This window comes from Triturus cristatus, chromosome 1_2 (assembly GCF_964204655.1).
Source record: "Triturus cristatus chromosome 1_2, aTriCri1.1, whole genome shotgun sequence".
In the NCBI taxonomy this organism is placed as follows: Eukaryota; Metazoa; Chordata; class Amphibia; order Caudata; family Salamandridae; genus Triturus; species Triturus cristatus.
In genome coordinates, this window is record NC_140580.1 from 196,907,067 (window position 1) to 196,920,559 (window position 13,493).

General features: G+C 47.5%; 1 protein-coding gene across 1 annotated transcript in view; it reads right to left on the minus strand.

The window, feature by feature from the left end:
- SORCS3 (sortilin related VPS10 domain containing receptor 3) overlaps nucleotides 1–13,493 on the minus strand; it is a 2,496,310-nt gene that overhangs the window by 1,492,539 nt on the left and 990,278 nt on the right. The gene's annotated exons all lie outside the window — the stretch shown is intronic.

Genomic DNA, 13,493 nt, shown 5'->3' on the forward strand with positions numbered 1-13,493 from the left:
CTAGTTTGCATGTTATGCAACTCAAGAGTTCTGGTTACATAACACCAAGGGTAACGCCTAGTTTTCATGTTATACAACGCCGAGAGTACTACTTAAGGAGAAGATCACTGGGACTCGGCGTCGGATATTCTGATCTTTGCCGGAGTACCTGGTTGAGGTACACGGACCCGTTGGAGAGTGGAGCGGCGGAAGGAACATTCTAAGGAGCGGAGGAGAGGTGCTGGCGTGTGCTTCCTGCCCGTGTCCTGTCCCGTTCTGAGAGCCGTATTCAACGTCATTGGGCACAAGTACCGTTGGTAGAGCCGAAGCTCCCAACGGCCTGACAATTTGGAGAAATCGAGGTTGGTGCGAGCCGAAGCTCCCAACCCTCGTTACTTGGGTGAACACACGCTTAGAGCTAAGACGCTATCCAGGAGGTGTTTCCGCGCCTTAGCCATCGACACTCGTAGGAGAACTGGGATAGGTAGAGCGGCTGCTCCCATCCATTCTCTGCACCACCTTGGGTATCATCACTTAAACCCGGATACAAGAGACGCACACTAGGAGGTGTTCCCAGCGTCTTTGTGTTGTGGCAGTACTCTGGGGGAAACTGGTAGAGCGGCTGTTCCCAGGTGGTAGAGAGCCCGGCCGGGTGACTCCCACGTGCCCTCCGTATATTCCACAACCTTGGAACTACCCTTCACAGCGGTCGAGTGGCATTGTCGGCCACTGCTTAGCACTGTGCCCTCCGTTGGAGCATACCGGGACCGGTGTGCATGCGGAGGACGGTTAGAAGAGCTGTGAATGGGTATCGTACTTTAACTGGTGATTCCAGTACCGGTATTCTTTGTTGTCTGTAGTTGTTTATCTGTTTATTAAATCCTCCTTAACCTCCCTTTCTCTGGTCCGTTGTCTGTTTGTCCCAACCCCGAGAAAGCCAGGACGTTACATAATATCCGACCTCTTCCATAACTATCTCCTGGTTGGGCGAACGACATGGCCACGATTGAGGATGTGTTGGCCGTCTGAGCCGCGATGCAAATCGAGCTCACCGCTTCCAGAAAGGAAACAGCAGACGTTAAGGCTAGACTGGACGCTCTGCAGAACGATCCGCTACAGGCGGATGCCTCTCACACGGCCACGGCTCCTGCGGTTGTGGTAGAGATGCCCGTAGCCATTCCTTTGGCGACACCAGAGAGGTACAGCGGAGACCCCAACACAGTGCAGGTATTCCTCACTCAAGTAGCACTGCATCTGTCCTGCAAACCAAAGGCCTTTCCGACCAGCCAAGCCAGAGTGGCCTTTCTGATCTCGTATCTTGCTGGGAACGCGGCGCAATGGGCAGTCCCACTGGTGAGCAGGGACAACCCTATCCTATGTGATTGGGGAGCCTTCCGCGAGGAATTCTTGAAGGTGTTTGATCGAAGGGCGGACTCGTATACTGCTGATCGAGAGATGTTGGAGCTGAGGCAAGGCAACAATGATCTGGTGCAGTACCTTAATGCTTTTCGACGGTTAGTGGCCGAAACCAAGTGGCCCATAGCCAAACAAACCGCGCTGTTTCACCAGGGCTTGAGCGAAGAGCTCAAAGATGTGGTAGCACAAATCGACCCCCAACCCAAGACATGTGAGGGCTTGATCAACCTGGTGCTACGGCTGGACCATAGATTGAACGAAAGAAAGGGCGATCACAAGAGGAAAGGGAAAGCGCTGCCATCGTATGTTTCGATGGGTGGCCCTGAGACCAACTCCTCCACCAGGACAGAACCCATGGACATAGGAGCTATAAGGGCGAGCCTTACAGCCACTGAAAAAGAACCACGCCGCAAGCAAGGCCTTTGCCTTTACTGCGGAAAAAAGGGGCACTATGTACGCGAGTGTCCAGCCAAGCCAAAGACCTCACGATACCGAGCAAACAAAACGGTGACAGCAGTGGTGGACGCACCGGCGGAAAACTGAGGGACTCCGGGTCTAGGGAAGGGGCATCTTGGAGTCACACCCACATCCCTTCCATGTTGAGCCCGAATCAAAAAGGGCGAAGACATTTGTTTATTACCTTACACGTAGGAGTGCAGGACCAGTGGATACCTGTGGTAGCCATGGTTGATTCAGGAGCCACGGGCATGTTCATGGACTACAATGAAGCACGGAGACTGGGTCTCACTCTCCTTCCCAAACAGATACCAGAGGAGGTGTATGCAGTGGATGGGAGAAGTCTGGTGACCGGACCTATCGGACAGCACACAGGAGAAGTACCGGTGAGGTTCGGAAAACTGCATAACGAACGTATCGATTTTAGCATAATCAGAGCCCCGCAGTACGGGGTCATATTGGGTCTACCCTGGCTCCAAAAACATAACCCAACGGTGGATTGGCCTACGCATCACATTGAGATGACTTCCCCGTTTTGTGAACAATGGTGCGGCATGCGGCAGGACCCCCACGTAGGTGAGGTAGGCGAAGGGCACACGGTTGCCACGGCAACAGAAAAGGCCGTAAAGCTGCCCAGAGTGTATCACAGTTTCGGGGACGTCTTCGATGAAATCCGAGCGGAGGTGCTCCCTCCACATAGACCGTTCGACTGCCAAATCGACCTGGTTCCGGGGGCTAGCGTTCCAAGCGGCAGACTGTATGCGCTCACAGAACCCGAAAATGTACATCTACGGCGATATTTGGATAAGTTACTAGGGCTGGTGTTCATCAGGCCGTCGAAATCCCCTGCCGCATCGCCTCTCTTTTTCATCCCGAAAGCAAATGGCGAATTGAGGGCCTTGAACGCGATAACCATAAAAAACCGGTACCCCTTGCCTCTCATAAGCGTTCTCCTGGAACAGGTAAAAAAGGCCCAAATATACACAAAGCTTGATCTCAAGGGGGCATACCATCTAGTGCGCATGAGGGACGGTGACGAATGGAAAACCGCCTTTAAGACCAGGTTCGGGCTCTTTGAGTACCTCGTCATGCCGTTCGGACTATGCAATGCCCCTGCCGCCTTCCAATACTTCCTCAATGAGGTGTTCCGGGAGGTATTGGATATCTACGTGGTCGTTTATATAGACGACATACTCATCTACTCCAACTCAGAGGAAGAACACGTACAGCACGTATCCGTGGTTCTCAAAAAACTGAGGGAAAACATGCTATACTGCAAACTCAGCAAATGTGACTTCCACGTCACATCAGTGGAATTCCTTGGGGTGATGCTGAGCCCCAACGGACAGGAGATGGCGGAACGCAAGATCAGAGCGGTGGAGGAGTGGCCGGTGCCCCGAGGAGTAAAGGAAGTCCAGAGCTTCATAGGCTTCGCCAACTTTTATAGGCGTTTTATTGAGGGGTTTTCTGGCTTGGTTGCCCCGATCACGCAACTACTAAGAAAGTCTCAGGAGTTTGTGTGGGGACCAGAAGCACAAAAAGCATTTGTGGCCCTCAAGAAGGCCTTCAGCACCGCCCCGGTGCTAGCTCACTCGAATCCGGAATTACCCTATGTGGTAGAAGCGGACGCCTCTGATGTGGCGCTGGGTGCCATTCTATCTCAGAGGAATGAGGTGTCGGGTTTGCTCCATCCTGTGGCGTACATGTCTCGTAAATTGAACGACGCGGAACGCAATTACCATATTGCGGAGAAGGAACTACTCGCAATAAAGGACGCATTTGCTGAGTGGAGGCATTTGTTAATGGGGGCCAGACACGTGGTTACAGTGTATACGGACCACAGAAACCTCCAGTTTCTGACGGCGGCGCGGCATTTATCTCCCCGTCAAATGAGGTGGATGATCTTTTTCTCCGGTTTCAATTTCCACATCACATACCGACCCGGTACGGAGAACAGGAAAGCGGACGCGCTTTCGAGGCAATCGAATGCCAGGGATCCGCAGCCGGTTGCCGAACATTCCATCATCCCTCCAGGAGTTGTGATAGGGGTGATTCAACCACAGACGTTCCTCAGGGGGGTCCAGAAGGGGACCCATACCTTCATGTGGCGGAGGTGGCTTCACAGTCACAAGGAGTGGCAGATGAAGGACGGGATTCCGGTGAAAGGACGATGTATGTTGTTACCCACGCCTAGGCTTCGAAAACAGGCCTTCACCTGGTGCCACTTTTCTCCCTGTGCCGGCCATCTGGGTGTCGAAAAGACAGTAGCGAGCCTAGCACGGCAGTTCTGGTGGCCTGCCATGAGAACAGACGTCCGGAATTGGTGTTCATCATGTACCGTTTGCGCATCCATGAAGTCGGACCACAGAAGATCGCAAGGACTCCTCCAACCCCTTCCTACACCGACCAAACCCTGGGAAAACATATCCTTGGACTTCATTGTCGGGCTACCAAAGGATCAAGGAAAGACGGCCATACTGGTGGTGGTGGACTATCTCACGAAGATGGGGCACTTCCTCGCTTGCAAACAGGTACCTTCGGCAGGAGAGCTGGCGTCGTTGTTATTGAAGAATGTAGTGAGACTACATGGCCTACCCAACGTGATCGTGTCGGACAGGGGGTCTCAGTTCACGTCGCACTTCTGGAAAACTTGGTGTTCGGCGTTACACGTCAAGTCTGCCATGTCCACGAGTTATCACCCGCAGACGGACGGCCAGACGGAGCGCCTGAACCAGTCGCTCAAACAATATCTGCGTTGTTTTGTAGAGCAAGGGAAGGATGAGTGGGTGGACCTACTTTGGATCGCGGAAATCGCGTACAACAACGCCACACATTGTTCCACCAAGGCCTCCCCTTTTTATAGTAACTACGGCCATCATCCCCGGTTCTTGCCGTTTCTGCACCCGGTCAGGGAAGACAGATTGCCGACAACAGCCAAGAGGGTGGCCCGCATCAAGGAGGCCTTGATGAGTTCTCGAGTTGCCCTGGAGGGGGCTAAAGCCACGTATAAAGCCTTTTCTGATAGGAGGAGAAGGCCTGGACCGGTCTACAAACCTGGAGATTACGTCTGGGTCTCTACACGGCACATGAGATTCAAGAAAAGTAGCGTGTTCCATCCCCGCTTCATGGGCCCATATAGGATCCTTCGATGCATCAGCCCGGTGAACGTGAAAGTGTGCCTGCCCCAGTCCCTGCGGATCCATCCCGTGTTCCACGTTTCCCTCTTGAAACCCGCGAACGCGGTGAGGCCTCGTACGCCGGTGTCGGTGACTGTGGATTCAGAGGTGGAGTACGAGGTGGCTGGTATCTTGGATTCCAAGTGGCGCAGGGGCAAACTATGGTATCTGGTGGCATGGAAGGGGTACGGACCCGAGGAGCAGTCATGGGAACCTGCGGCGGGGGTTCACGCTCCTCGTCTGGTATCGTCGTTCCATCGTCGATATCCTTCCTGTGCTGGTCCTGATGGGGGGCGCTGATGGGAGGGGGATGTACTGTCAGGAATCCCCTCCCGCACATGGATTCCCTCCCACGATGCCACTTCCGTGAACCTGGTGCGCTTGGAGGAGAGCGGACTACAACTCCCAGAATGCCCTCCGGCAACAATTGCCTCATGGAACTCAAGAGTTCTGGTTACATAACACCAAGGGTAACGCCTAGTTTTCATGTTATGCAACTCAAGAGTTCTGGTTGCATAACACCAAGGGTAACGCCTAGTTTGCATGTTATGCAACTCAAGAGTTCTGGTTACATAACACCAAGGGTAACGCCTAGTTTTCATGTTATACAACGCCGAGAGTACTACTTAAGGAGAAGATCACTGGGACTCGGCGTCGGATATTCTGATCTTTGCCGGAGTACCTGGTTGAGGTACACGGACCCGTTGGAGAGTGGAGCGGCGGAAGGAACATTCTCAGGAGCGGAGGAGAGGTGCTGGCGTGTGCTTCCTGCCCGTGTCCTGTCCCGTTCTGAGAGCCGTATTCAACGTCATTGGGCACAAGTACCGTTGGTAGAGCTGAAGCTCCCAACGGCCTGACAATTTGGAGAAATCGAGGTTGGTGCGAGCCGAAGCTCCCAACCCTCGTTACTTGGGTGAACACACGCTTAGAGCTAAGACGCTATCCAGGAGGTGTTTCCGCGTCTTAGCCATCGACACTCGTAGGAGAACTGGGATAGGTAGAGTGGCTGCTCCCATCCATTCTCTGCACCACCTTGGGTATCATCACTTAAACCCGGATACAAGAGACGCACACTAGGAGGTGTTCCCAGCGTCTTTGTGTTGTGGCAGTACTCTGGGGGAAACTGGTAGAGCGGCTGTTCCCAGGTGGTAGAGAGCCCGGCCGGGTGACTCCCACGTGCCCCCCGTATATTCCACAACCTTGGAACTACCCTTCACAGCGGTCGAGTGGCATTGTCGGCCACTGCTTAGCACTGTGCCCTCCGTTGGAGCATACCGGGACGGGTGTGCATGCGGAGGACGGTTAGAAGAGCTGTGAATGGGTATCGTACTTTAACTGGTGATTCCAGTACCGGTATTCTTTGTTGTCTGTAGTTGTTTATCTGTTTATTAAATCCTCCTTAACCTCCCTTTCTCTGGTCCGTTGTCTGTTTGTCCCAACCCCGAGAAAGCCAGGACGTTACACAGTAAACCGAAATCAAGTAAGAAAAGGCTCTGCTGCAACAGCTAGCCAGTCGACTACGGAATAAGCTCAACAATGCTTTGTCCATCAACCTTAAATTTCTGGTAGGGGTGTGGCGTTTGAGTTTCTGCAAAAGATAGCTGGGTCCTTTAACTCTTAAGGAGTTGTCAGGTTGAAACTAAGCCGGGCAACCGTGTTTTGCACTACTTGTAATTTGCCCGTAACGGTCTCATGGGCTGTGGCCAGTAGTGAATTGCTATAGTCCAGTATATTAGTTATTAGAGCATGGACTAGCATTCTTCTGGCTGATATGGGAAGGTAAACCAAGACTCTTTGTAGTAGATGCATGGTATGAAAACAGATACATGTGTTAGACAGGATCTGCTCCTTCACAGACACTGCTTGGTCTTTTTTACACCAACATTTTCCACTGCCTGTCTGGGGGTCAAAATTGCGCACAGTTCAGGGGGACACCACTATTCAGACCATAGCATATTCACCTTGCCAAACTGCATGATTTCAGTCTTACCAACATTCAGCTGAAGACAGCTGGCTGTCATCCATCTCAAAATAGCTGACATTCCCATAGCATAATGATCTTTGTTTCAGCCATGTCTTTGTCGAAAGAGAAGATAAGCCTGGTGCATAGCAAACTCTGGTGGATTGGGTATTGACCTGCCTTAGGCCTTATAACAAGGGTATACACATGTAGGGAAAGTCAGTGAGGTTTACTGTCTTGTCTGCACTGATTCTCCATAATACATTTATGGGGAAGGCTGCCCTAGAGTGCAGCTCTGCTTCCCCTTGGGCTACAGTCCTACCGATTTACAGTGTAAGCTGTGTGGAAAAGATCATTTCTGCAAAGACATATCTGTACAGCTTATGGGTCATCCTGGAATGTCATATTTCTCCGTCTCAGCTCAGGATCAGAGCTTAGGCCTTTTGTCAACATGCTGGGCTGGGTTAATTACTTATTCCTCCAGTGGTAGGAACAAAGGCCTCCCCCCATGAAGGGAACAATTCACATAGCTTAGGTCAGCTCTTGAGGAGGAAAGGGGTGGGACTGATTGCTTTGCTTCAATCACCCAGATGTAACCCTGTACCAGGAATCATGTTTGTACAAGCACAATAAACAAAGGGGTGAGCCCAGACCTCTGAGGTCAAACTAAGAGGGGGCCTCCTTTGAGGTTTGGCTGGGGAAGGTCCTGACAGTGATGTCACTAAGGGGTGGAGCAGATACCCCAGGGTAGATGTGGCAAATGACTCCTGGGTGACACCACTTTGAAATATCCCAGCAGTATGTGCAGGGAGGTTGGGCAGGGGCAGAGAGGTGATGTAGCACTTCAGGAAAGGACAGAGGTGAATCCTTGCTTGAACCTCCCACCGCCACATAAACGCTCCTACGCAGGAAAGAGCTCTCTCTTGGCTGCGCTTTTCTGCTGGACCCTGGAACTATAGGCCAATGGACAGTTGGAAAGGGGCACCTTCTGAGTCTCATCTGGACCATGGACCCTAACTTCAATTGAGCTATGGGGGAACTACCCAGGACCAGGGAAGCTAAACTAAACTAATGGACCCATAGTAGGCAAGGTTGGTTACTCATGTCCACCAGAGACCACAAAGGCCCAACCAAATGTAAAGGGCTGTATCCAAAATGTGTCCAACCATATATTATTTAGTGACCAGGAAAGTGATACTCAACATCCATCCAAACGTCCCAGAAACCTGTGCACAGTTTCTACAGCAAATGAGGTAATCCACGCAGAAACAAGACTGTAAATTATTAGCTCTCCCTGAAGCAGGTCCTAGAGGAAGATCCCTTGATAACATTCAGTCCTATAATTCCCAGGACGATATCAGAAAGCTAACCACAAAGATGGACGATCTAGATAAGTTTCTTAGAGACAGTCTAACTAGATTAACTCAGAGAGTGGCTTTAATTGAGGAGAACCTTAATAAATGTTTAGAAAATTCGACGTATCATAACACTAACAGTACAGAAAGTAACAATGTTGGTCCAATAGCAACCGTGAATAAGGGGATAACACACAGACGAATTACACAATCAATACCTCCAGTAGATTTGCAATCCATAGGCACTTACCGTGACGAGTGCCCAGCAAAGATAGCATTAAAGCCTTTAATAGAACCCATAAGGACCTCACTTGATCCTACTTTAGTAGACACCAACAGACTAAAACCTACAACAGATAAAAATCCTTGGACCCATTTCTCCATCCAGTCGAGCCATATCCATTCCACCACGCCCATATCCCAAAATAGGCAACAACCAGAGTTGGCTGGTTTGGACTTACCACCAGAAGACACCCCATATATGGTAATTCTGGCAAATGTCCCTAGACTTTCTGCTCAGGCGCCTGAATCCTGACATAATCTGAGGAATAAATCCGTATTCTGGCTGGGCACAAAAACAAGGTTAACTGAGGCACTTTCTGCTGAGTTTAAGATGGCCAGAAGTGTTAGCAGGATGGGTAGAGATCACAAAACCTTCTATGATGATTGTGTAGTTTTAACATTTAAAATCTCACACTTAGTCCAAAGCATCCTGAGGAGAGCAGGGAATCACTTTATCATGACCCAGGGTATCAATTTAGTACCTTTAGGCTACTTTTACCAACCACCGAAGGACCAAGACACAAGACCTACTAGCAGGGACCACCATGACAACGCTCACTATACATATAACGTCCTGGATAGCAATCGATTTGACAGCCTTCAAACCCTTGAGGAGGTAGACTGACTAAATATGATAAGATCCATATGTCGCAGCCACTTAGCAATGTAGTCAAAACATAAAATCAGAGACACAAATGTGCATGTCCTACTCTGGACTAATCCCTGGAGCAGGAATTAACTTAGATACTTCAAAAAGGTTCCCATATTTCCTCTACTCAGTAGCTGGCACCTCGTCTCCCACCCATGGTACAACAGCCACCCAAGACAAGTGTCTAAAACCTGTAACATTTCCCATTTCCACAGACCTAACGGGTAAAGTTAATGACGTGAACTACACCAGTTATTCTGGAAGATTGCAGGCATACGTTCAAAGCTTGCCAATCCGCTGTGGCTGGACTTTATATGGAAATTTAATATAATGTTTTTTCAGGAAACTTGGACAGAGGACATGGTACATATTAATGGCTATAAAACTTTTCATATCGCTAAGATACCAAAGAAACATAGGAGACCTATGGGCGGGCTATCTGCATATGTATCCAATTGTGTGAATTTAAGCAAAATCGAACTGATGAAATCAGAAAAATATTATCAACTTATCATATTTCATATTGTTAGGCTGTATTGTATTGTTATGTTAAATTTGTATAATAATGTGCCGTCAGATCAGATAGTGGGGGTAATGAGGAAGTTAGGTAATGATTTAAAACTCATTTAGAATGATACTGTAAAAGAAGTATGTACAATATGGGGTGGGGATCTTTACTCTGCATTGTGTCCACATAATGGGGAGGATGTATGCAGATTCAGGTCTGATGATGAAAATAGTTACACGTACTTCCCGCATACAAACTATGGGGAACTTTTAAGAGAAGTCATGTTTGCGTTAGATCTAGGGTTTGCTAATGAATTATGTACCCTGCCAGTCCCCCTCAGCTTCACATTTAACGGGAGGGGGTCCTACTCGATTAATGACTATATATCGATGTCAAAGAGACATTTAACTAGACTTAAGTCATTTACTACCCATAAAAATGCCCTGAGCGACCATTTCCCACTAAGCGTATCTTTTATATTAGCAAATAAGGTGGTAAACACTAAGGGCAAATCGCCCTATGTTGTTCAGAACCTAGCTCTAAGCAAAATGAAAGGCTACTCCTTGTGTTAGACTATCATGGATCCGATGAAATTCACAAAGAAAGTAGTGACTAACTGCAAATCTGCCTTCATTAGCTTGCCTTGACGAGACAACACCCATGCCGAAATTGTAAGATCTTTTTCACAGATAACCGGACATATAAAAAAGGCTTTATTTGTGGAGGATAACAAATCATGCATTGAGAATCAAGGCTGGTTTAATTCCAAAAGCACCAAAGCATATTCTAGACTGAAACATGTGTTACATAAGTCAACCAGAAATACACATGATATCAGAATGGCCAGGGGGGAATACAAACGTGCTCTTAGAGAGCGCAAAGGTACGCTGAGAGAAGAAGCATGGTCAGCTTTGCATGAAGACTCCTTAATTAGAGACAATACAGCATCTTGGAAGGCAGTTAATGCCCCTTGGCTCCTCGAGACATACCCACTATTGAGATAGCAACAGCAGAAGTCCAATGGGTGGAACATCATTCTAACATATAAAACTGTACCATGCATGAGAAATTTATGGGAAACCAACAGCCTCAAGATACAACACAGACATCTGTTAATTGTCCTATAGAGCCTCAGTTCACACTTGAAGAGGTCAACTGTGCTATTATGGCAAGTATGGGTGGGAAAGCCCCTGGGCCTGATGGAGTCCCCGTAGATCTTTATAATTCCAATCTGTCCTAATGGGGCCCGCTTTTAACTCAAGTAATAACAGCATGCTTCTCCTCTCATTTTATACCAACCTGGTCCGAATCAATCCTGGCCCCAATCTTTAAAAAAGGTGACAGCCAGAATCCTACATGCTATCGACCTATATCACTGTTAGATTCCCTGGTCAAGGTAGGGGGGCGTATTATACTCAACAGACTACAGGCCTGGGCTGAAGACAACAGTATAATTTCAGAAATACCATTTGGCTTCCGCCAGGGTCTAGGTACAGTCAAGCAGAGTTTAAATTTAAACATCCTCCTGGGGAAGTATACTCTGGACAAACAGGGCAGGATGTACCTAACGTTTGTACCTTACGGCAGCCTTCGACTGTGTCATGCATGACAAGCTATGGAGGATCTTGGAGGACTTGGGCATGGAAACCTCACTTACACCTTTTATAAAGCAACTATATAGCGATGCAAAGGCAGGGGTGCGGTATGGGGCTAGTGGGGAGTGCATGGCCACGTTCAAAATACAGAGAGGGGTAAGACAAGGTTTTGTGTTGGCTCCCTTTTTATTTACACTGTTTAATAACGAAGTAGGTCAAGCCCTGGCAAATCAGTGTTAGGACATGCAGCGAATTGGGAAACGTTCCCTACCTGCCCTATTGTACGCGGACGACGCTGTATTGATGTCACACACGCAATTGGGGCTTCAAAGGGTAGTGACCAGCTTTTCCATGTTTATGCATTATTTGGGTGTTAGAGTGTACACTTCAAAAACTTTTATCATGTAATGTGGGGTTGGTAGTACAAAATGTAGAGATATTTATACTGACAGCAAAAAGGTTGAATTTGCAAAAAGATTTTCCTATTTAGGTATTTTTTTTTGATCAGAAGGGAACATGCATCACAGGCTGTTCAATCTATGAAATTAACGTTTATGAAAGCCACTGCCACTCTAGCTTATTTCTCTAGAAAGCTGAGTAGACGGCCGCCCATAGAGGTATTTCATATCTACCAGGTAAAATGAATCTCTACCGCTATTTATGGTTCTGGAGTTTTGTGCTATGTAGATTCACAGCCACTACAAATAGCCGAGAATGCCTTTTTAAAATTTTTGTTGGCAGCCCCAAGTAGTACATCTTCCTACATATGCCATTCTGAGCTAGGGTTGCCTTATATATCTGACTTTATTAAAATCGAACCCGTCTCACTATGGCACAGGATCTGGACGACATCAAAAACCACATCAGGACATTTTAAATGACAGTCTTAAGCTAGAGTGGGTCTCAACCAAAACATGGCTACAATACGTTAAAAATGTCATGAACGACCTAATATAATGACCCCAGTACCATCCTTGCCGTCACAAGAAAGGATCTTAATGGAAACTGTTTGACACTATTGGACTCAATTAGACTTTCCGAAGAAATAGTGAAGCCAACTGTACTGACAAACCAAATGATTTCAACCACCTATAGTATCCAGCCGTATCTCAAAATCATGCACGGCAGATATGTTAGATTCTTACTGATTAGATTTAGATTAGGGATTACCCACAGATTAACAAGCTTCCCTATAATGAACAATTGGTCTAGAGTCATGAGCAGGTGCCCATGTGACGATGTTTCCCAACAATCAACTCTGCATGTCGATTTACTTTCAAATTTTATTCTATACAAAGAAAAAGGTGGATTTTACCAATTTTAAAGTTACTCTGTTTTGGACAATGCCACCCGGCATTTATAGCCCTGCAATTTTTAGACAACGAATATTTTACAAGGACATTATCCGTTTTAACAAAACATTTAAATAAGTGTCGAAAAAACATTTTTAAATGATTTTTTATAATACGCAACTTCTTGTGCACGCATATAGGAAGCCAGCTCAAATTTCCGATTGTACTTTTTAAAGTGTTTTAAAGCTGTATTGATCATAATGATGTGTGATGTCATGTGCTTTTATGATTATCTAGAAAGAAATTGAATAAAGCTTTGTTGATTGATTGATTAATTGCTTAGTATTTTCAAGCACTCCCCAGGCTGGAGCACTTGGTGTTCAGATGGTAATGCTGCACCCTCTAGGGGCAAAATCAATGGCGGCAGTTCTGTGGCCTGAAGGTGTTCAAAATGAGTTTCCAGGCTGTACAAGCTTCTCTAGGGGTGCAAGGCTGTAATTGCACATGTTTTGGATACAAATATGGTGCCCTCTAGGAGCTAATTTTTAAGTGTGTTAGTCATGCTAAAAGTTATGTTAAATACACAAATCATACACACAAAAAGAGGAGGAAATATAGTAGTCTATCAAATCAAGAATAGCACAAAGGATAAACGCAAGGTTCTTTAAAAATTGCCTCATCCATTAATAGAGGCATGCTTCATCATTGGGTGAGCTACAACATCCCTGCGAAGACCAATGCCCGGGATAGAGCAAAGGGAAATTGGGGAGATTATACACACATTTATTGGGATCCACTCTGCAGAACAAAAAGTTGAGTAAAACT